The sequence below is a fragment of the Arachis hypogaea genome, chromosome 19 (assembly GCF_003086295.3).
Source record: "Arachis hypogaea cultivar Tifrunner chromosome 19, arahy.Tifrunner.gnm2.J5K5, whole genome shotgun sequence".
Classification (NCBI taxonomy): Eukaryota; Viridiplantae; Streptophyta; class Magnoliopsida; order Fabales; family Fabaceae; genus Arachis; species Arachis hypogaea.
Window position 1 is genome coordinate 31,512,331 of NC_092054.1, and position 21,833 is coordinate 31,534,163.

Sequence of the window (21,833 nt, forward strand, 5' to 3'; positions counted from 1 at the left end):
CAGACAGATGCTCCTCCAGGGTGTGATTTTTCTTCTGCTGTTTTTGATTCCGTTTTTGATTTTTTTGTTTATTTTGTGACTCCACATGATCATGAACCTATAAAGACATATAACTAAGAAAAATATAGTTAGATAAATAAACATTAGGTTGCCTCCCAATAAGCGCTTCTTTAATGTCAATAGCTTGACAGTGGGCTCTCATGGAGCCTCACAGATGTTCAGAGCATTGTTGAGACTCTCCAACACCAAACTTAGAGTTTGGATATGGGAGTTCAATACCAAACTTAGAGTTTGGTTGTGGCCTCCCAACACCAAACTTAGAGTTTGACTGTGGGGGCTTGGGTTGACTCTGCTTTGAGAGAAGCTTTTCATGCTTCCTCTCCATGGTTGCAGAGGGAGATCCTTGAGTTTTAAATACAAGGGAGTCCTCATTCCATTGAAGGACTAGTTCACCTCTGTCAACATCAATCACAGCTCTTGCTGTGGCCAGGAAAGGTCTTCCTAGGATGATGGATTCATCCTCTTCCTTTCCAGTATCCAGGATTATGAAATCAGTAGGGATGTAAAGGCCTTCAACCTTTACTAACACGTCCTCTACTTGTCCATATGCCTGTTTTCTTGAATTGTCTGCCATCTCTAATGAGATTTTAGCAGCGTGCACCCCATAGATTCCCAGTTTCTCTATTACAGAGAGGGGCATGAGGTTTATCCCTGAACCAAGGTCACACAAAGCCTTAAAGATCATGGTGCCTATAGTACAAGGTATTATGAACTTTCCAGGATCCTGTCTCTTCTGAGGCAATGTCAGTTGATCCAGATCACTTAGTTCATTGATGAACAAGGGAGGTTCAACTTCCCAAGTATCAATGCCAAATAATTTGGCATTTAGCTTCATGATTGCACCAAGAAACTTGGCAGTTTGCTCTTCAGTAACATCCTCATTCTCTTCAGAAGAGGAATACTCATCAGAGCTCATGAATGGCATAAGGAGGTTCAATGGAATCTCTATGGTCTCTAGATGAGCCTCAGAGTCCTTTGGTTCCTCAGAGGGAAGCTCCTTATTGATCACTGGACATCCCAGGAGGTCTTCCTCCTTGGGATTCACGTCCTCTCCTCTCCTCAGAGGTTCGGCCATGGTGCTTATGTCAATGGCCTTGCACTCTCCTTTTGGATTCTCTTCTGTATTGCTTGGGAGAGTACTGGGAGGGATTTCAGTGATCCTTTTACTCAGCTGGCCCACTTGTACTTCCAAATTTCTAATGGAAGACCTGGTTTCATTCATGAAACTCACAGTGGCCTTAGATAGATCAGAGACTAGATTTGCTAAATTAGAAGCATTTTGTTCAGAGTTCTCTGTCTGTTGCTGAGTGGATGATGGAAAAGGTTTATTATTGTTAAACCTGTTTCTTCCACCATTATTAAAGCCCTGTTGAGGCTTTTGATTCTTCCATGAGAAATTGGGGTGATTTCTCCACGATGAGTTATAGGTGTTTCCATAAGGTTCACCTAAGTAATTTACCTCTGCTATTGCAGGGTTCTCAGGATCATAAGCTTCTTCTACATAAGAAGCCTCTTGAGTACTGTTGGATGCAGCTTGCATTCCATGCAGACTCTGAGAGATCATATTGACTTGCTGAGTCAATATTTTATTCTGAGCCAATATGGCATTTAGAGTATCAACTTCAAGAACTCCCTTCTTCATAGGCGTCCCATTACTCACAGGATTCCTTTCAGAAGTGTACATGAACTGGTTATTTGCAACCATGTCAATGAGTTCTTGAGCTTCTGCAGGCGTTTTCCTTAGGTGAATGGATCCACCTGCAGAAGTGTCCAGTGACATCTTTGATAGCTCAGATAAACCATCATATAATATATCCAGGATGGTCCATTCTGAAAGCATGTCAGAAGGACACTTTTTGGTCAACTATTTGTATCTTTCCCAAGCTTCATAGAGGGATTCACCTTCTTTCTGTCTGAAGGTTTGAACATCAGCTCTAAGCTTACTCAGCTTTTGAGGAGGAAAGTACTTGGCTAAGAAAGCCGTGACCAGCTTATCCCAAGAGTTCAGGCTGTCTTTGGGTTGAGAATCCAACCATAATCTAGCTCTGTCTCTTACAGCAAAAGGGAAAAGCATGAGCCTGTAGACTTCAGGATCTACTCCATTAGTCTTAACAGTATCACATATCTGCAAGAATTCAGTTAAAAACTGAAAAGGATCTTCAGATGGAAGTCCATGAAACTTGCAGTTCTGCTGTATCAGAGAAACTAATTGAGGTTTCAGCTCAAAGTTGTTTGCTCCAATGGCACGAATGGAGATGCTTCTTCCATGTAAATTGGAATTAGGTGCAGTAAAGTCACCAAGCATCTTCCTTACATTATTATTATTTTCGGCTGCCATCTCCTCTTCCTGTTCGAAAATTTCTGAAAGGTTATCTCTGGATTGTTGTATTTTAGCTTCTCTTAGTTTCCTTTTCAGAGTCCTTTCAGGTTCTGGATCTGCTTCCACAAGAATATTCTTATCCTTGCTCCTGCTCATATGACAAAGAAGAGGGCACAGAAAAATAATAATAATAATAGAGATCCTTTATACCACAGTATAGGGATCCCTGTGTGAGTGGAAGAAAAGAAGGGGAGACAAAGAATGTAATATAATGGAAGAAACACAACTGTGAGGAGGGATTGAGATGTGAGATGAGATGTTAGTAAATGAATAAATAAATAGAATAAGATGGGAGAGGGAGAATTTTCGAAAAATATTTTTGAAAAAGAGTTAGTGATTTTCGAAAATGGTTTTTGAAAAATGTTAGTATTTTTCGAAAATTTTTAAAATCAAAAATAAAAATAAGAATAATTAGTTAATTAAAAAGAAATTTTTGAAAAAGAGGGAAGATATTTTCGAAAATTAGAGAGAGAGTGTTAGTTAGGTAGTTTTGAAAAAGTTAAGAAACAAACAAAAAGTTAGTTAGTTAGTTGAAACAAATTTTGAAAGACTAAAAGACAAATAGGTCCCTGACCTTTTAAAACGGGAACATTTTCGTCCCTCAAGATTGGAAAATACATTTCGATCCCTCAAGTTTTAAAACGGGAGACAATTATACATTTCCGTCCGTTTTGGACCAAAAACGGCAACGGAGCCAGCTGACATGGAGGGGCAGTGAATGACGTGGCCGTTACAGTTGGTGAGGTGGATTGGGACGAAATTTTAGTGGACAATTATACCCTTTCTTTCTTTTTCTCTCATAAACATTTCATCAAACACTATGTCAGCTCCACTACCACTAACCCTTTTCCTCTTCTGCCCATCTTTTTCTTCCATTGCTGCATGTGCAATGACTCATCATCAACAACAACCCTTCAAACTCTTAAGCCCATCCTCCCAAAGAAAAGCCCAGGCCCAGGCCCATCTCATCCATCAACAGCAACCATCCCTGCATTCCCTGAACAATCTGATGTCAAAGGTTGCCCCTTGACACTCTCAGATGAACTCTTTGACGGTATAAAGAATGTTTGTGGAGGCTGTGGTGGTGGTGGTTCTGACATGGAGCTCCACCGCACACAGTGCTATCCTGTTCTTGCATTATAGTTATACTCTGCATATTCTTCCACTGCATTAACCCATAGCCATACCCACACATCATCATTGTCATATGAGATGCCATTGTTACCAGATGACTCAGAAACATGTGTGAATGACTTAGAGAATACACTGAAAGTGAGAGGGATTCAGCTGAAAAGACCCAACGAGACATGTGATGTTGTGTTCTGCTTCTGTGGGATAAGGCTTCACCCTCTGAGTTGCCCAGATGCATTTTCAGTTAATGAAAATGGTGAACTTGTTGGGGATAAAACTGTGAGAAGGTTAGAGAAGAATTGCATCAGTAGAACCGACAATGTCAATGGCTTCCCTGGTCTTGGTGGCTGCTCCAAGTGCTTGAACACACTCTACAGGGTCAATTTTCTATTAATCTTTTCCCAAAATAGATAAAAAAAAAGAAGTTTTTGTTTTGATTTGGGGTTGTTTGATTCGTTATTTTGACTTAGAATTTGATGGATCTTTGTTGAATATGATGAATTTGAGTTCATTTTATTGATGTTGATCTTCTTCATGATTTGGTGATTTGGTAAAGTTGTGTTTGTTTTATCTTTCTGTTTGAGAGTTTGGTTGCTCTCTAAGTTATCTTGCAATGTCACCATCCTTCACGCGCCTTTGGAGCTTGTGCGCTTCACGGAAGTCGTAAGAACCAATTGAAGCCAAAGTTCTTGAAAAGGGTTGCAAGGAGATGAGGACTAGTGGCCTATTACTGAAGTTTCTTAAGGCAATTCTCAAAGCTGGAAACCGGATGAATGCCGGAACTTCTAGGGGAAATGCACAAGGTTTCAACCTAAGTGCTCTTAGGAAGCTTCCTGATGTGAAAAGCATTGATAGGAAGACTAGTTTGCTACACTTCATTGTAGAGCAGGTGGCTCAGAAGGAAGAAGAGAAGCTATGAATCAAAAGCATAACATTCCCAAAATCAACGGTGATATAAGCAACTCCAATGAAAACAATAATAGCCTTGTGCAACATGAGACAGAGAAAGAGTATCTAATGCTTGGTTTACAAGTGTTATTGGGAGGTATAAAGGATGAGTTATCTGAAGTAAAGAAAGCAGCAATAATTGATCATCAGAATTTCATTAGGATGTTATACATTCTCAATGCTCGTGTTAGCGAAATTCGAGAGATTGTAACCAAATGTTGTGGCGAGAACAATGAGAGAGGTGGATTTGTTAAGGAAATGAAAGGGTTTGTAGAGGAATGTGAGGAGGAGCTTAAAGTTGTGAAAGATGAACACCTTAGGATCATGGAGCTTGTGAAGAAAACCAATGAGTATTATCTAGGAGGTGGAGGAGGATCAAACCCCTTTGAACTGTTTCTTATTGTGAGAGATCTTGTGCATGAAGAACCCCCCTCGCTCATCATGGACGATCGCACAAGCAGCGGCCATGACTTCCACCTTGCGTTTGGATGAAATAGGGTTCACTGGTGGAAACGGTGTCGTTTGGCACTTCAGGGACGAATTTGTCCAGTTAAATTTTGTCCTAATCCACCTCAGCGAGCGTAACGGCCACGTCATTCACTGTCCCTCCATGTCAGCTGGCTCCGTTGCCGTTTTTGGCCCAAAACGGACGGAAGGGTATAATTGTCTCCCGTTTTAAAACGTGGGGGATCGAAATGTATTTTCCAATCTTGAGGGACGAAAATGTCCCCGTTTTAAAAGGTCAGGGACCTATTTGTCTTTTAGTCATTTTGAAAAGATAAGAAGTTAGGAGGTTAGAAAAGATATTTTGAAACCAACTTTTTGAAAAAGGTAAGATAAGAAGATATTTTAGAAATTAGTTTTGAAAAAGATTTGATTTTTAAAATCTCAATTAATGACTTGATTCATAAGAAATCACAAGATATGATTCTAGAACTTAAAGTTTGAATCTTTCTTAACAAGCAAGTAACAAACTTCAAATTTTTGAATCAAAATATTAATTGATTATGTTATTTTCGAAAATTTGATATAAAAATAAGAAAAAGATTTTTGAAAAATATTTTTAGAATTTTCGAAAATAACTAAGAATTTTGAAAAAGATAAGATTTTCAAATTGAAAATTTGATTTGACTCATGAGAAATAATTTGATTTTAAAAATTTTTGAAAAAGTTAATCCAAATTTTCGAATTTGATGAGAGAAAAAGGGAAAGATATTTTTTTTTATTTTTGAATTTTTATGATGAGAGAGAAAAACATGAAAAAGATGCAATGCATGAAAATTTTAGATCAAAACTATGAATGTATGCAAGAATGCTATGAATGTCAAGATGAACACCAAGAACACCGTGAATATCATGATGAACATCAAGAACATATTTTTGAAAAATTTTATATGCAAAGAAAACATGCAAGACACCAAACTTAGAAATCTTTCATGTTTAGACTCTAATAAATAAAAAATGCACATGTAAAACAAGAAAAGACACAAAACAAGAAAATATCAAGATCAAACAAGAAGACTGACCAAGAACAACTTGAAGATCATGAAGAACACTATGAATGCATGAAATTTTCGAAAAATGCAAGATGCACATGCAATTGACACCAAACTTATAACATGACACATGACTCAAATAAGAAACACAAAAATATTTTTGGTTTTTATGATTTTCAAATTTTTTTTTTCGAAAATTATTATGAAAAAGAAAAATAAGGATTCAAAAATTTTTAATATGAATTCCAGGAATCTTATGCTCTAAAGCTCCAATCAAAGGGTCAGGCATGGCTTAATAGCCAGCCAAGCTTTAGTATGTAACTCAGACATGACAAGCCTAACATACTCATTCCCAAAGGAATTAGACATGGCTTTACAGCCAGCCAGGCTTCAACATGCTTCATGAAACACTAGAATTCATTCTTAAAAATTCTGAAGACAAATAGATTTTTGAAAACATTTTTATTTTTATTTTTTTTTTCGAAAACAGATGAAAAATTTTTGAAAGATTTTTGAAAAAATTTTGAAAACAAAGCAAAAAGAAAATTACCTAATCTGAGCAACAAGATGAACCGTCAGTTGTCCATACTCGAACAATCCCCGGCAACGGCGCCAAAAACTTGATGCCAATACCATGGTTCACAACTTCGCACAACTGACCAGCAAGTGCACTGAGTCGTCCAAGTAATACCTTACGTGAGTAAGGGTTGAATCCCACAGAGATTGTTGGTATGAAGCAAGCTATGGTCATCTTGTAAATCTCAGTCAGGCGGATATAAAACAGTAATGGGTTTTCGAAAATAAATAAATAAAAGAAGGGATAGAAATACTTATGTAAATCATTGGTGATAGTTTCAGATAAGCGAATAGAGATGCTTTCGTTCCTCTGAACCTCTGCTTTCCCTGTTATCTTCATCCAATCAGTCTTACTCCTTTCCATGGCTGGCTTTATGTGATACATCACCACTGTCAATGGCTACTTTCGGTCATCTCTCGGGAAAATGATCCAATGCCCTGTCACGGCACGGCTAATCGTCTGGAGGCATCACCCTTGTCAATGGCTTCATCTTATCCTCTCAGTGAAAATGGTCAACGCACCCTGTCACGGCACGGCTATTCATCTGTCGGTTCTCGATCATGAAGGAATAGGATTTACTATCCTTTTGCGTCTGTCACTAACGCCCTGCAATCGCGAGTTAGGAGCTCGTCACAGTCATTCATTCATTGAATCCTACTCGGAATACCACAGACAAGGTTTAGACTTTCCGGATTCTCTTGAATGCCGCCATCATTCTAGCTTATGCCACGAAGATTCTGATTAAGAGATCTAAGAGATACTCATTCAGTCGGAGGTAGAACGGAGGTGGTTGTCAGGCACGCGTTCATAGGGAATGATGATGATTGTCACGTTCATCACATTCAGGTTGAAGTGCGAATGAATATCTTAGAAGCAGAATAAGTTGAATTGAATAGAAAACAATAGTACTTTGCATTAATCTTTGAGGAACAGCAGAGCTCCACACCTTAATCTATGGAGTGTAGAAACTCTACCGTTTGAAAATACATAAGTGAAGGTCCAGGCATGGCCGAGATGGCCAGCCCCCAAAGCGTGATCAATAGATCATAAGATAATCCAAAGATGTCAAATACAATAGTGAAATGTCCTATTTATAATAAACTAGCTACTAGGGTTTACATGAGTAAGTAATTGATGCATAAATCCACTTCTGGGGCCCATTTGGTGTGTGCTTGGGCTGAGCTTAAGTGTTGCACGTGTAGAGGTCCTTCTTGGAGTTGAACGCCAGTTTTTGTGCCAGTTTGGGCGTTCAACTCTGGTTTTGGCTCCTTTTCTGGCGCTGGACGCCAGATTTGGACAGAAAGCTGGCATTGAATGCCAGTTTACGTCGTCTATTCTTGGCCAAAGTATGAACTATTATGTATTTATGGAAAGCCCTAGATGTCTACTTTCCAACGCAATTGGAAGCGCGCCATTTCGAGTTCTGTAGCTCCAGAAAATCCACTTTGAGTGCAAGGAGGTCAGAATCCAACAGCATCAGCAGTCCTTCTTCAACCTCTGAATCTGATTTCTGCTCAAGTCCCTCAATTTCAGCCAGAAAATATCTGAAATCACAGAAAAATACACAAACTCATAGTAAAGTCCAGAAATGTGAATTTAACATAAAAACTAATGAAAATATCCCTAAAAGTAACTAGATCCTACTAAAAACATACTAAAAACAATGCCAAAAAGCGTATAAATTATCCGCTCATCAGAACCACGTTCCATTGATCTCTCTCTTGTCATCAACAAAGCCTCTGCTTGTTTTGAGCTCTCTAATCTATCTTCCTTATTCTTGTGCCTAGATTCTTCTTCAAGAAGCGCAGCAGCCATGTCATCAAAAGAAAGATAATCAGTCAAAATATTATTAGTTAAGGTAATGATAGGCTAATCATATGAATCTGGTAGACTTTGAAGTAAGAGCTCTTCTGTACGTTTGTTTTCTTCTATGGTATATTCCAACGATGAAAGTTGAACAAATAGCGTATTTAGATTGTTGATGTGATCAGCTGTCAATGTGGATTCACTCATTCGAAGAGTATAAAGTCTTCTCTTCAAGAATATCTTGTTGTGAAGTGACTTGACTTCATATAATTTGATGAGGGCATCCCAAATTTTTTTTGCTACCTTTTTCTACTACACTTGATAAAACTGAGTCAGTTAGTGTCAAGGGTAAGTTTGCAATAGCATTGTTGTCAATCTCCTTCCATTTTTCATCTGTAATTCCAGTGAGTCTACCTTCAATCGCTGCCACGCAATTGTCTTTTCTCATAATGGCTTTTATCTTTAATTTCCATACGGAAAAATTACTCCCATTGAATTTTGGAATTTCATTCTTTGCTACCATTTTTTTTTACGCGGTAACTTACAACGGAAGAAAATAAAATCATCAATCAGCAATCTTTGGCTCTGATACCACTGTTAGGCACCAGACAAATGACGCAGCAAAATATAGAAATGAAAAATTAGATATTTGTATAAAATATGGAAACAACTAAATAACTTTCTTTGAGAATTATTACTTCTTTCTATTACAAGGAGATTACCATAACACTCTCTCTTGACAAAAGGTGAATACACCTATTTTTATATATAGGAGAAAACTTCTCAAAAAAAGAAAACTCTCTATGTAACTTAATGTCATTATTGTTCTTGTTGGATGATTTGATTGAAATGAATTAAAGAAAAACTCAATTTATATGTGAATCTCTTCAATGTGAATCATTCGTCAATTAGAGATATATAATTCTTCTCTTTTTTAACCATTAAAATTCTAAAATTATAAATTAAAATTATTTATTATCTTTTATTTTATTTAGTTATTATTTATTTATTTATTTTTTAAAATTAACTTTACCAATTTTCACATATAATAGATGCTATGATCAAGCAAAGAAAATATGAAATAAATGTAAACACTTTTTCCCATCAAATGTGGTTTTATATTAACCGAAAATGATTAAACTAAAAATAACTAAATCAATTGAATCAAGAAATTTTAAAAATAAAATAAAATAGCTGATATTGATTAATGGTATTTTTTGTTAAGAAAATGTATTTCCTTAATCTATTTTTGTGATATATATATATATATATATATATATCGCATATTAATTATTTTATATTTTTATAGAAAGTAATTTGAATATTAGTTTAAATAAAAAATTAAGTCAATATTATTTACCGGTTTGAATCAATACTATTATCATATTTTACTTTGGCTTTGAAAATTTAATGGACATTAATATATCAAAATCGATCACTTTGTAGTCCCTTGCTCATAATATAGAATTATTATTCAGCTTCAACAAAGATCAAGTGAATTTTATTTAAAAAAGATAAAAAAAATCACATGATAAAAAAAAATAAGACAAGAATTGAAATTGAATAAAAAAAATAAATTATAATCACTACAAGAGAAGCGGATACTAGCGGCCAGAAATTAGCGTCTGTGGTCGAACTCGCCGCAAATTGGCAGATTCGCGTCGAAGGTGAGCTGCGGTTTGGCAGCAGCTGCAAAACTGCCTTAGATAGTGGCTGTTCAATAAACCCGCTGCCATTCAACAGTTTTGGTATATATAATAAAAAAATTAGCGTATTTTCTTCCAATCTTCCTCGCGCACGAACACAAACGGGAGCAGAGGCGCAAAACACACCTCCGCGTGCGAATCCTTGCCGCCGTGTAGTTCCGCCCGTCAGTACCAGTTGCATTACGCTTCCCCTTGCTGGTGGGTCCATCGCCGATCTGCTCCTTCCTCCCTCTGGTCCCGTTCTTGGTTCAGGTTATTGGTATCTAAAAAATTCCTTTTTCAATTTTGTTTTGTTTTCTTTTTTGTTTCAGATTTCAATTTGGTGCAGATTAATCTTTTCCTTCTTGATTTGGTTTCAATTTACCCTTTTATTTTTCTTTTGTTCTTGCCAAGAACACAGAATAAAAGGGGGTGAAGCAAAATTCAGTCCAGCAAGTCAAAATCGATACTACAATGAAGACTTGGCACCTCCATTCTGGGTCTTTCTTATCTGGTACATGATGACATTTTCCTTTCACTATACCCTTTTTTTTTTGTCCAAAATTTGTCTGTGATAAATATTATTTGTTTGGGTACAATTCATCCAAAGTACTTGATTTCTTCGCAAAGTTAGAGACTTTGCTATTGTGCTTAAACAAATTAAGTTAACATATTTTAAGAATAATCCACAATTGACTTCCTAATTATTAATGCAACCACCAGGAAATCAACTTAATTCACAATGAAATTATATTTCATATTTCATAATGTAAGAACGTTATGAATAATGAGTCATGAATGTAAATAATATTATGACAGAATGTTCATGTTATTTATCATGTCCTGGCACAAAGCCCAAGTAAAGAAAAATCACAAAACACTAAATATCATGCAACTTTAGGGACTAATGTCTTGTAATTCGTAGCATGAGACATACAATTGTAATTTATAAGGCTTCAAGTGGATGTGGCCATTCTTATTATCAGACTAGCACTTTTACTATGGATTATGCATTCTTTCATGGTTTAATGTACAACTTTTTCTTGATTTTGGTTGTACTTTAATTTTATTTACAATGCCATAGTCCTGTGTACAGAGTTAGACACACATAGAAGAAGAGATAGTGGCAATGATTTGAATTTATTCCACTATTATAAAACTTTGTCATGTTTCAAGGCCAGAAACCTAAGTCCTGTCTCCTGTGTAAACTAGAGATAGTGGCAATGTTTTGAATTTCTGATTTGGTATTTTTATGGCTGATATGAGATTGAATTTGGGTTTGTACTTGATATTAATGTACATGGTATATTGGTTGGTCTGTCAATATTGTTTATGATAAAGGGCACTATCATCTATAAATTTAAATATGTGATGAATTATAGTCACTCCCTTAATCTTAATTTAGTGTCAAATCAAAGCTTATATTTTGGATCCAAGTGTAATTGCTCCATCATCTGAAATTGATTCTGAGATTTTTTACAAACATGATCAATTAATCAAGGAACTGGCCTGAAAGGGTATGGTATTAACATAATTCTCACAAAAATTGGAACTTTTTGTCATCAATTTGGACTTTGCTCCATATATAGTTACATATATATAGGTTGCTTGCCTTTGGGTGATCTACATATAAGCTTTTGCTTCTTGAAAAGATTCCTTTAACATAAAACCGGACAACTTTGTAAGTTTCTACATTTGACATTGTTTAATCTTTCAAATGTGACAGAAAAAGGAAGTAAATCAGCTTGATCTTCCAAATGCACGGCTTCAATGCATGGATCAATGGTTACCAGTTTATTCATGGTTAGAAACTTTGGATAAGGATGACGTGGTTAAGTCCAAGGATATTTTTGAGTGGTTAATAGAGAACCCCAAGGTCCAAGAACAGCTATGCTCAAGGCATTCTAAATATCATTTGATGCACTAAATCAAAAAATGCCATTTAAAGATATTGAAAAGAAAGAAAAAGAAAAAGGTATTCATTTTTATTTATTCATTTCTAAGAGGGTACTGTTTTGGTATATCCATGTTTGAAGGCAGCTTCATCCTTGCCATTCTTAATTTCTTGTATCTAATTTAATATAGTGTGTTCGTCTTCCATCTTCCATGTCTATAAGCATTTAAAAGACTTCATACTCAGTTCAGGTGGTATCTCCCCTAGTTATTATGAGTTGTGTGGAGATGTTATTGATTTCAATCCATCACATCTCCCATGTCAATTTAGTGAATTTACAAACCACACCTAAAAAAAAGGGGGAGACAGTTGGCATTGGTGGAAGCTTTTAAGTTAGATACTGTGTAAATTTAATGGCTTTGCCGGCTATGGGTTACCTATGTGTGAAAATAGATGATTCCTTGCGATACTGTACAATTGGTAATGCTATATATATATATATATATATATATATATATATATATATATATATATATATATATATATATATATATGCTACTTGTTAACTTGGACAGGGTATAGAAAAGCTTGAGAAAGACACTTTATTGATGGTTCATAAAGATGTAGCGATGAAACACGCATCCCCGGTTCCAAGTATGCTCTATCCCTCTTATCTTTTAAGTTTTCTATGGTAGTGTATAGAAGAATGCTTGTTTCACTTTCGGTCAGCCAAAATTGACTCGCTTCTGTGAATGAGCCTATATGTAGGACAGAAGGAGCATAGTGGGCTATGACTTAGTTTTGGGGAAAGAGAAGAGGTCTGGGGATCAATTATGAGATTTTTGAAAAGTAATGCAGAATGTAATTATTAATTTGCTATTTGTGATCAAATTTATTTTATTGTCAATACATTGTGGGTTGAGCTACTCTATCGATGAGAATGATTATTATTCTCTCTAAATTACTCCTTTTTTCTAAATAACATTTAATTTTCACTCTCCTGTAGCCTTTGCAGCCTTCAATGTGTAGGTCTGTGACCTATAGTGGAAAAGAGTTCTATGGTTTTGAGTTTATTTCTTTATTCTGAATAGGGAGATTTAGTTGGCTTTGCGGTGTTTAGTTCAAGATCTTAATTGTACTCATAGGTCTAACCCATTTGTAAATATGTTGGTTGGAAGTGATTCATCTCAATTGTCTCGTACTAGGAAGCAAATAGCATACTAGCAGACCATTTTAAACTCGCTTTATATCTGAGTTAGGCTTCTTCAATTTGTTGAATAGTTAGGCATTTTTCGCATGCAATCTAGACTGAAAATTTCTGCAGTACTATAACCAAAGCTTCTTCCTTCATCTCTATTTTGCAGGTAGTTCCATAAATAATCTTTCTAAAGATAGCGATTTGTACATGGCAAAAAGAAACGAAACCTATCAGAAATATGACATATAAGTGAAATAGCAGATTTTCACTTAGTATTCTAATGAGATAATCATCAATTTTATAGTATTATTCTCTGCTAACTTATTATGCAGTAATTTACGGGGACTGGAATAATTTGACAGTGGTTGAATATTAGTCTTGCATAATGGGGCTTATAAACTATGCAATAATTCTGGTTGACTTGTTACTTCACATTCCTTTTTCACTTTGCATGACATGATTTAGTGCAAGTTAACTTATTAGTCGAAGTTTTTTTTTTTTTTTTCTGGCTAATTGTAGAAAAAATTAGGTAGCTTTGTGGGGAAACAATTTTTTTTTATATAACAGTGAAGATTGTGGGGGTTATAAACCTCTGCTATTTTTTTTTTAAAAATGATAGATGAATTGCGGCAGTTGTTAGCCGCCAAAATTTTTTTTAAATCTGTTTTTAAATAGCGGCGGTTTTAAAACCGCCACAAATAACTCATTCTACTTAGCGGCGGTTATACCAGCGGTTGCTGAAAACCGCCGCAAAATCAATTCCCCGCACCCTTATGGCTTGCGGTTCTTCAACTGCTGGTGTTCTATTTAGCGGCGGTTTAAAACCGCCACAAGTCGATAAAAAAACCGCCGCTAATCTCCATTCTCTTTGTAGTGAATTAAAATAAAAATAAAAAGAATCAATTAAAATTAAATACAAAGAGAATTATTATTCTATTTTTTTTTCCCAATTTTTTGGTAGAACAAAAAAGAGATTTCTCAATCTAACTTGTTTATACCATAGTTTGAAAATTAAATCGAAGGACTACTCAACTTTCTATCCAATTTCCAATGCAACAAGAGAAAAACTTACTCAACCTCACTTGTCTACATTATGATTTCATGACAAAACCAAAAAATATTTTGACACATCTAATCACTCAATATTACGACTACAATAACTAAAGATATATTTATAACTTTTTATTAAGTTAAAACAAAGAAAATCCTAAAACCCACAAACATAAAGCTTCAATCTAATAACTAAATAAACAAAAATCAAAATATATCAAAATAAATTAATAACTCTTAAATAATATTTGTTTTTTTCATATCACAAACATTTAAAGTACATATCACCATATATTAGGATTAAGAATTACAGATCCGAGTAAAAATCAAAAATAAAAACTTTCAGTTATATTCATTTTGACGTTTTAACATATATGACCATAAAATTAAAGAATCTAAAAATTACAACACTTTTTGTTATTAACTCATTTATTTAAAGTAAAAAATCAACTGATCTAGTTACTTTAATAATTTCTAGTTCAACTATTTTCAGCTCACCAAAACAAATCAAATTTACCAGCTATAAAACCTTGCTACATGCCATGCATATTTTCATTGCTTAGACACAATATTTCATACAAATATATTTATCCTACATGTAACACCCAAAATTTTTAAAAAATCTTATTATAAGCTGATTTTAAATTTATTTATTTATTAGAGATTTATTTTTAAAAATTATTTTATTAAAAATAATTAAATCAAGTTTTGACAATTAAAATAAAGATTTTACTTAATTTCATAATTATCGAATTATTTTCTATATTTAAATTATAATGTTAGTAGTTATGAAAAAATAAGAATTTTATATGATTTGGACTAAATAATTAATATTTTAAATTTTAATACTGATGTTTTGAAAAATAAAAAAAAATTAATTATATTATCTCTAATTCTTAGATTTGAACATTTTATTGAAAATAATTTGTAAAATTTATGAACAAATAGTATTTTTATACATTATTATTGTTGGATTAAAATTGAGTAAATGCTTAAAATGGTCCCTAAATTTCAAATCGCTATTTAATTTAGTCCTTGACTTTTTAAAATGACCAATTAAATCCCTGAAATTCGAAAAAGTTCATCTCCGTTAGTCCCTTGCAGAAGTGCCGTCTAAACGTTGATGATGTGGCATTCCAGCTATATGCTGATGTGTACCAAACTTGAATTTGATTCAAATTGGTACCTGAAATTGCTTAATAATATCCAAATTAATCCATTTTCAATTATAAAACCCTAATCCCCAAATTATTGTCTTCTCTTCTTCGATCTCTCTGCTGTCTTCTTCTCTTCTTCGTTCTCTTCACTATATTCCAGTTCATATTCATCCTGAACTACAACATCAGTACACTTACCTAAAAATTATTTTAATTACAAGTTAATATGGTTGGATTAATTTTAAGTTCAACACAGATTTAAATTATATGTATCCTTGCAGGTTCGTCCATTAAGCTAAAATATATTTTTCACTTTTAAGAAGGTAACCATTGTCATCATCTTCAAGGTCTTAACATCCCTTTCTAAGTTTGTCATTTTTCAATTGAACTCATACAAATTTTTTTGTGAAATGGGTGTTGCACAAATTGGTTCTTCACCTCCATCAACCCAACAGAAAAATTTACAATAGATTCTATACTGCAAAGTAAAAAACGCAGGTGAATCCAAACTTAAAGTGAAACTATCTTAACATTTTCTTTAAAGCCATAACTTTACCTCATAGTTTGGACAACCATAAAATAGTCTATCAGGATTCTCTGTCTTCGTTGAGTACTTCATCACCATCCGAAGTCTGCAATTACAGAAAATGGCGTTCTTACCTCCCCTGTTGCACATTCTTTTGCTGCCATAAGGTCTCCCTACAGAGTTAGTTGTTCCTACTTGAGCTACTTTGCCTTCTCTCCCCACCACCCATCATCACTCATACGGACGAGAAAACAAGATGAACTGGAAGATAGTGGAGAGGTCGAAGAAGAGAAGAAGATAACGGAAAGGTTGAAGAAGAGAAGACAGCAAAGAGATCGAAGAAGCGAAGACAATAATTTGGGGATTAAGGTTTTATAATTGAAAATGGACTAATTTGGATATTATTAAGCAATTTCAGGTACCAATTTGAATCAAATTCAAGTTTGGTACACATCAGCATACAGCTGGAATGCCGCATCATCAACGTTTAGGCGGCACTTCTGCAAGGGACTAACGGAGATGCACTTTTTCGAATTTCAGGGATTTAGTTGGTCATTTTAAAAAGTCGAGGACTAAATTGAATAGCGATTTGAAATTCAGGGACCATTTTGGGCATTTACTCGATTAAAATTTATTTCCAATTACTATATTATCCCTATTTTTATTTGAAATTATAAAACTACCTTTAAACCTAATTTTACCTAAACCCTAATTTTAACATAACAAACCCTCACCCAAACCCTTTAGCCACCACCCCAACCCCCCATCAGCAACACACACAACACACTCAGCAGCAGCACAGCTGCAGTAAGAAAGAAAGAAAGAAAAGAAAGGGGAGAGAGGAGAGGGGAAGGCCGTGGGAAGAAGAAAGGAAGGGGGAAAAGAGGAAGGCGACGTGGTGGGTGTCACTGCCGCCGTCCCGCTGCTGTTGACAGGAGAAGAGAGGGAGATCTGAGAGAGCTGAACGGGAAGAGAGGGGAAGAGACCTCGCCGCCGCGTCCAGCCCGCTGTGTGTCCCATCGCATTGCCGCCCAGACCGCGTCCAACCCTCACCGCCAGCTGCGCCTCACCGCCGCCCAACTTGCCGTCGCGCCAGCCACCCACGCCAGAAGAGAGAGATCGGACAGAGAGAGACGCGAAGAGGAAGAAGGACTCACGCCGCTGCTGCTGTGCGTGCCATCGCCGCCGAGGGAAGCCAACGTCACCGTCGCCAAGCCTCATCGTCGCCGCCGTCGTTGACTAGCCCAGCCGCCGCCGCCTCGTGCTCCATCGCCGCTGCTGGAGGTCCGCCACCAATCTGATCTGAGAAAGAGGATATGTGAACGGAAGAGAAGATGGGAAGCCACCGCCACTGCTGCTGAACCACCGAAGCTTCTGGCCGAGCTTCTGCCGCTCGAAACCCACTACCGTCGTCGGAAAAAGCACTGCCGATAAGGTTTTAGGTTTTGGATTTCGTTTCTCTTGACATTCTGAAAGCTTTATTGTCGTTGCGTATTTGTTACAATCACTGGAGTTCTGGTCGCCGCTGCCGCTCAGATGGCTGCCGGGGCTGCCGCCAAGCTGGTTTAGAGAACGCCGTTGCTTCGTTTTGTCATTACAGTAAGTATTTACCTTTCAAAAACCTCTGCGTTAGTATCCTGCTACGTGTATTAAAGTCTTAGCGATATTCATGTGTTAGGAATTAGTAACCGAGCTTTGCATGTAGCGATTGAGGCTATTTCTGCTATTGAGAAAGCAAGTAAAGCTGCGTTTTTGGGTGTCGTCAAATTCGGGTCGAGATCAGGGGATTTCTGTGAAGCGTGTGGGTTATGGTTTCAACTTATCGAGGTAGGGCCTTTTTATAAAACTACACTTTATGAATTGGAATTATTATATATGGATATTGATGTGAGAAAATGTATGTTTGAATGATTGTATAAGTCTTATGTATTGTTGGTTGTCTTGTATGAATATGAATGCTTATTTGGCTGGGTTATTGTTCGGTTTTGTGAAACAGATTGTTTTGGAAATGCTTCTTTAAAGTTATTTTGTAAAAGCTTTGAAATCGAGTTTATCTTGTTGGAAATTGATTTGAGTTTGAATTAGTGTTCTTGAAATCTGAAAATGAGGCACTTTTGGAAATAGCTTGATTTTGAATTGATTTGGTGTTGAACCCGTTGAAGAGGGTTGTGGAATGGTTTGGTTGGGACCCAGAAAGGGTGGCAGAGTCCAAGTTTAAAGTGATCTTGAAGGAGGGTGAATTTTGATTGATAAAACTTCCTTTTTTGGTGTCTTAGAAGGAAGACTAAAGTATTCTTTAAATTCTGAATTTTTGCTCCGAGTCATTGGAAACGCTTCAGATTTTATTAGGCAATTGAAAGTGATTTTTGGTTTAAGTGAAAGAAATAGTTTTGAAAATTTGTTCGGAGTAATCGATTACACGATTGGGTTTGGCTTAAATTCTGTTTTTATCTATTCGAATCCAAAAGTTAAGGTTTTAAAGATTTTAAACGAATTTGATGAAATGGAATATGTTATTCTCCCCTAAAGACTTGAGGCTCTGCTGAGAAACTTTTGTTACCAAATCCTGTTTTAGAATGAATGATTTTGAATCTCTCAAAAAAGGCTTTTGATTTAGTGTGGTTTCTGAAATGTTTGGAAAGATGTTGTAGAGAGTGGCCTTATTTTAAAAAGAGGAATTTACGTTTGAAGAGAAGTGGCTAGCCACCACGTGCTCAGTAACCATGTATTAAAAAGGGGAATTTATGTTTGAGGAAAAGTGGCTTATGAGCCTGAAATGATTTGAGGAATGGGGATTTTAAAGCCAAGAATGGAAATAATTGATTTTTTTATTTCAAACTTAAGTGAATTGAGAAAAAGTGATTTATGACTTGAATGATGATTTTATGAGTTTGATGATGTTGGATGGTGGAAGTGCTATTATGTTATGAGCCGGAATGACTGTATATGATAAAGAATTATAGCTGATTGTGGAATATGTTATGAGCCGGATGGCTGAGTATGAATATGGATAATTATTGAGTTGATAAAGTGATTGTTGCACTTCCAATTATCTGAGATACGAGTTTTCCTGGGTAAAAGCAATGGCTAGCCACCACGTGCTCCAGGTTGAGACTTGATATTCTACTGACCCTATGTCGTAAGTGTGGCTAGACACTGTGAAAGTTCCGGATGAGCTCTACCCTGTGGGTAAACACCAGTGTGGGTGTTGTGTGATTATGATTATGATTGTGAATAACTCGAGTTGAAGATGCACGACAGAGGGACAGTCCAATGGTTAGCTACCAGGACTTGTCGGGTTGGTTTTATAACTGATAGAAGAGACTCATCAGCCACTAGAACAGGCATTCATCATATGCATCTATGTGACATTGTTTGGGTGTGCATATTGTACTTGGTTTGCCTTTGTGATTAATTGTGTTTAACTGCTAATTGTTCTACTTGAAGTAACTGCTTGTTTGTGCTTGAGCTTTCTTACTTGTGTTTGCGACGGAAACTCTGTTGAATTGTGGTGGATTGGTTGTTGTTTGGATTATTTGGGCCTAGGACCGTGGTTGATTATGAGGTGGGCCGAAGGCCATGTTTGGTTGGTGTTTCTGGTTTAGAAAAGTATGAAAAACTAAATTGGTTCAGCATAGACTTAATGAACCTATACTTAGAGCAAGTTAGTCATTCATATTGTCTAGGAAAAACCTTTTGAAAGACTTTTAAATTTTTGAAGAAATAATAGTTTCCTCTTTCAGAAAAGATTTTAGATTTTAATGGTAAATCACCGGGTTTTGAAAGTATGCATAAGACGGTTATTAATCACTGTAACGATTTTATTTCACGTATCCTATTATAGTAGTTCTCTAACCCCATAGTGAGAATCAGCGAGGACGATGTTCTCACTCTCCTACAGGTCTTTTCTTTTTCAGGTTATGGACGACAAAATTCGAAAGAGCTTGTTTCTTTTCTGTTTAGACGATATTTTAGATTGTTTTAGTATTTATGTTTCCCTCGCCTTTAACTTTGCAAGTTCTGTGAGAGGGATAAGATTTTGATATGAAATGCTTGTAAATTAATAATAAGTATTTATAAGTATTCTTTGTAAGTATTGTAAGTTGTATTGTATGTATGAATGTATGTTACCTATCAAGAAGTATTTTAGAGCGGTAATACGATTTAAAATTTTAACAAGCTCATATTTAGTATTAAATACTGAAAAATTTGTTGTAACACTAGAGCTATCAGAGTCGCGCAGTTGGAAACGTGACATTTTGATAGTTAGGGTATTACACTACACTACTAAATCATTTGAGAATTCTCTATCATTATAAGACGAAGAATACAAAGTTTGTTGCCATGTCATTGACGATTGGATTTTTGACGGTTTAGAATTTCACAAATGAATTCTCGTTGCAAGTATAGTTTCTAAACCAATCACTAATCCTTTCATACAAAAAGTTGTTTGTCACTAGTACAAACCCCTAAAATTTATAAACCGAAGTATTGGACCTCGGGTCGTTCTCCCTAGGAATTATAATAAAGTGTCTTGTTATTGGTTATGAGTTAATTTGGGGTTTTGGATGAGAGGCATGAAAAGTAAATGGCAATGGAAATAAACTAACTACTATAAAAGCTCTTGGCAAGATATGAGAACTAGAAGTCCTATCCTAGTTATCCTTCTCAATGGTGATGAGAATTGTTCATTGCTACCATTTAGTTAACCCTTACTAATTAAAGGCAAGTCAAGTGGATGAATTGACTTGAGCCACAAGTCCTAGCCAACTCCCGAGGGAAGACTAGATTTAGTGCATTCCAAACCAATTAGCAATCTCTCCAATTATCAATCAACAAAGGAATTAGATGACTCAAGTGTCACTAATTACTCTACCATAGCCAAGAGGAACAAAATCTATACTAAAATCCAACCAAGCATTTCATCAAACACTTGGAAAGCACAAAAGAAAAGTATAGTCAATTACAACAAGAATGAATTCTAACTACAATTGAATACAAAGGATCAACAACAACAACCAAGGAAATCACAATTATCATGAATTACCTCAAATTGCATTATTAAAAGGAATTAAAGAGAACAAGAGTATCTCAATTACAAAACCTAGAAACAAAATAAGAGAAATTACAACAAGAGAATAGGGATAGAGAGCAGAACCAAAGAGTAGCAATCATCAATTGAAGGTAGAAGTAGAAGGAGACTTGAATTAAACCTAGAACTATGAGATCCTAATCTAACCCTAATTCCTAATCCTAATTCTAGAGAGAAGAGAGAGCTTCTCTCTCTAAAACTCTAAACTAAAAGTGATTATTGGTTAAAAGGTGATGATTCCTCTCTTCCCCTTAATCCTTCATCCTTTTATTCCTTTCCCTTAGCAATTTGGCGCCAAAAATGGGTTCAGAAACCCTCTCAAATCGCCAGGCACGTGTTGCATTAGTGAGGTCATGTGCCCTCATCAACGCGTGCGCGCACGGTACGCGTGCGCGTCCCTGGCTAATTCTTCGATGTGCGCGCGAGCGCCTTGTGCGCGTGCGCGTGCATGGATGACTTTGCTTCTTTGACTTTTTATGCTTCTCTCCACTTGTATGCTTCCTTCCTTGCTTCCTTTGATCCATGCCTAGCCTATTTCAATCCTGGAATTACTAGCAAACACATCAAGGCATCTTTATGGAATCAAAGAAGAATTAGAATTCATCAAGATAAGGCTTAAAAAGCATGTTTTTACACTTAAGCACAAATATGGGAGAGATAACAAAATCATGCTAACTCCTAGGCTAAATGTGACAAAAGGTTATCAAAATACTCTAAATTCAATGCAAAACAGACCGTCAAATTGGGGTTTGTCAACCTCCCCACACTTAAGCCTTAGCATGTCCTCATGCTAAAATAAGAAGGAACTAAGGGTTATGACATTTATTGAATGC

At 35.9% G+C, this 21,833-nt stretch overlaps 1 non-coding gene and 1 pseudogene across 1 annotated transcript; both read left to right on the forward strand.

The window, feature by feature from the left end:
• The first annotated feature begins 1,894 nt into the window (after positions 1 to 1,894).
• LOC112780451 (small nucleolar RNA R71) lies at positions 1,895 to 2,002 on the forward strand. Its single transcript, XR_003191287.1, has one exon. It is a non-coding gene; the product is annotated as a small nucleolar RNA R71 (small nucleolar RNA).
• A 1,320-nt stretch (positions 2,003 to 3,322) lies between these two features.
• On the forward strand, positions 3,323 to 4,490 carry LOC112778210 (uncharacterized GPI-anchored protein At4g28100-like; annotated as a pseudogene).
• The last annotated feature ends 17,343 nt before the right edge of the window (positions 4,491 to 21,833 follow it).